Source organism: Coffea eugenioides, chromosome 11, assembly GCF_003713205.1.
Source record: "Coffea eugenioides isolate CCC68of chromosome 11, Ceug_1.0, whole genome shotgun sequence".
Lineage (NCBI taxonomy): Eukaryota > Viridiplantae > Streptophyta > Magnoliopsida > Gentianales > Rubiaceae > Coffea > Coffea eugenioides.
In genome coordinates, this window is record NC_040045.1 from 27,967,190 (window position 1) to 27,970,820 (window position 3,631).

Sequence of the window (3,631 nt, forward strand, 5' to 3'; positions counted from 1 at the left end):
AATAGAATGACAAAAGCATTGACGAAAGCATCGTCCCACATCGGGACACACAGGAGACAGCAAGCCTTGTAACGTATACTTAAATATCCGTGGAAGCTACTTGGAAACATACTTACCTGGACGGGGTCAATGGGTGATCAAGAAGCCCATGGCCTAGGTTGGTGACCTCCATTGCACTTGGGAGGGGTGCCTGCCTAAGGTCAGCCCAAGTTGGTTGAGCCTGCGTCATAATTTGTTGTAGCGGGGGCCTGCGTTCGCGCGGCCCCTGCCCAATGCTTAATTCTAAAATATTTTCTGGTAACTTTGTGGGCATCAAGGCTCTTAATTGCTAGGCGGAGCCTATGGGTCCTAATCATGAGAGTTAAATACTGTTTCCTAAAATATCCTTCTATTAAATGGGGTATGGCTAATAAATTAAATAGAGTATGATTAATGATTAATTAGCTTTACAGTAAATAAATTAGGTTATATTCAATAATAACATACATTAAATAAGTATATTTTAGAGAAATTACAAATTAACTATATATATACATTCATCAATTGAAAAGTGGACTACAATTTAAGACGTATGAAGAAGGAAAACAAGTTTATCAAAGAAGGAAAACAAGTTTAGGGCATTTTTACAAATTAACTACATCAACATTTTTCAATTGAAGATTGGATTATAATTTGAGATGGATGTAAAAAGAAAATAAGTCTGTCAAAAATGAGATGGAGGGAGTATAAATATTAGTTTCTTGTTGGAAGAAATTATGTGAATTTAAATGTAGGAGAGCACACATAGAAGGCAACTTTAACAAGAAAAAACCAACGTCATTATTTTGTTTTGTCAATTATTTAACCAAGTAATAATCTATATGCCATAACTTATTCAATATGATTTCATCAAGGGAATGATATATTAAATTAAAAAAATCAAAATATCCTGGTAGTCTAGGGACCTGTGCTTCTTTGCATAGTAGAGTTAAAGTTTACGAATAATCCCCTTCTGACGCTTACTAGAGATCCCAGAGAAATACCGCGGAACGCATGTGGTCTTTGGGGGCGGGCGACCTTTCTAACACTCAGCTCGCGTAACGATGAGACAGCATATAGTAAAGGTTTGAAATCCATAGGTAGCGATGGAGCCGGGATTTTTTTTTAGAGGTCAAAATTTTCTTAATATGCTATATTTAAAATAATTTTTATCCATTTAAATATATGATATCTAAAAAAATTAAATATTAACTTTAATTGTAAGTATATATATATAAACTCTTATAATAAAAATTAAAATTATAAAAAATTAGGGAGATCAACTTTATTTTACATATATATTTATATATTATAAATTAAAATTTTTAAAACTTAGGGGGAGTTTTGGCCCATCAGCCCCTCCTTAGCTCCGTCATTGTCCATGGGTCCTTAATACAAACTACAAGAAATGTAGGTCCCATTTAAATTGAATAGCTACAAATGTAGAAATAATCACGCCCATGACATCCATCCCCAATAAAGGACTCAACGGCTCTGGTGGATTCTCAAATCTTTCATTTAAGTTATGAAGGAATTGGTGGATGGAATCAGACTAAGGTTGCGTTTTATAAAATTGAAGTCTGAAATCTGAAATCTAAAGTCTGAATACATTAAATTATTGAATTATTAAATATTGAATATAATACATTTGAGTGCATATTACATTCAATGATAAGTGAATAGTTTATCACTTAATTTTGAGAGTAAGTTTTGTCTAGAAAATTCAATGCCACTTAATTAATTCAGATGTCCAATTTTTTTGTTATGAAACAGTTTGAATATATTGAAATCTAATTAAGTGTTAAATTGAGTTATCAAATAGAGCTTAAGATGAAGAAGGAACTGTTCATAAATGACGTGGGTATGCATCGTAGTCCATCATTTGGTCCAGCTCCGGCCCTCAATTTGTAGGCAATCAAACACTCAGCATTAATCAATCCAACTCCAAAATAAAATAGGGTCAAAAGGCATTCACAACTCAAAATTAACTTAATTAATACTCACCTCTAAACATGTTAATAGGCCGAATCTTACCCAGATCCAAAATAGATCCAATGTATTTGAATACGATCTGGGTTTAATTTCTCTAATTTAGATCTCACCCAAACCCAAATTCTATCTGTAGATAAGAAAGTCTTGGATTTGGATTGGATCTCATATTCTATGATTTATATTCAAATTCAATTCCAAATTAGACCTTATCTAGAGCCATATATAAACAAATTATGTATACATATATATATATATATATGATAATCTAATATTCTATGACTATTGGATAGAATATAGCAAGACTTCATGATTATTAGATTAAATAATATGCTCTTAATCTAAGAAAACACCATCTAATTTCACCTATCTATTGCGTGTCTCTATCTCCGTACCTACAAATATCCATTAGGTACCTAAACTCACGAGGATCTGGGTTCGGATTTATTTTTCAAACCCATAAGAGTTTCAAAATCTGGGTTTGGGTGTAATTAAATTTAATAGGTTTGGATTTAAATCAAAGAGATCCAATCCAAATCCTATCCATTGACATGCCTACCTACCTCCTTATGTTTGAACGGACACAATGGCTTAATATCTTGAACTTTTTTGACTAATTTTCTGACCTTTAATTACATAAAAGTGGCCAATATTTTGTGAACCAAGACCCGATTTAGCCAGGCTCGTCTACTCCAGCAAGTTGAATATCCACTGAAAATCAATAGCATTTGATAGCAAAAGGGAAAGCAAATCGATGGAAAGGGATACAAGTTTACAATAGCCAGGTTGTGCTTTAATTATAACCACCATTACTCTCCATGCAATAAAATGACGAGAATGGTTACAAAATGATCAAGAATCCATATAACATCTCATCACAACACAAGAAAATGACTCCCAAACCGAAAACTATATGGTTATGGTTGGATTGCGGTCTTGTTTTGAATAATCTAAATAGAGATCAAAATATACAGTGTAATCCTTGAGAAACAGACATTGTGATGTAGGCCAAAGCCAGTGTCCGTTACATTCTTGTTCGGTCTATTAAGCTATAGTGATTATCAAATCAACAATTACCTTTTGTGTCGATGGAACGTGCATGAAAAAGTTGCATAAAAGAATCAATAACATGGTAAGTCGCAATCGCTTATACAAAGGAGATAGAATCCACATATTTTCTTCCCTTCAATCCTCAGTTTCTTCTTCACGTGATCATTAGAAATTTGTTCCAAGGATGGATGAGATCAACGTTACCTGTTACGTACGTTTGAAAGTTCTAAACTTACACTTTATTATCTTGTTTTCAAAGAACTTTGATGGTTTAATCTTTATTACATCAACAGTACATGTATTAGGTTAATTAATGTATACATGAGATTCACTATTGTACAATTTATCAGTATATCAAAAATTAGTACAATTATCGTTTCCGTAAAATTAGTTATCACAAATATTCCATAATTTTAAACCCTTCTTTGAAATAAACACACATCGACACTAAATACTGTGCATCGTCGTGCTAACATTCCCTTTACTAATTTGACAAAAATAAAGACTGGATCTAAACTCTTTAACGTTTTGAATATCACTCTTAATCTACTATATTATAAATGTACAATTCATA

At 32.5% G+C, this 3,631-nt stretch overlaps 1 non-coding gene across 1 annotated transcript; it reads left to right on the plus strand.

Annotated features, from left to right (window-relative positions):
* Window positions 1-108: 108 nt before the first annotated feature.
* Window positions 109-269, plus strand: LOC113754648. Its single transcript, XR_003465326.1, has one exon. It is a non-coding gene; the product is annotated as a U1 spliceosomal RNA (small nuclear RNA).
* Window positions 270-3,631: the final 3,362 nt, after the last annotated feature.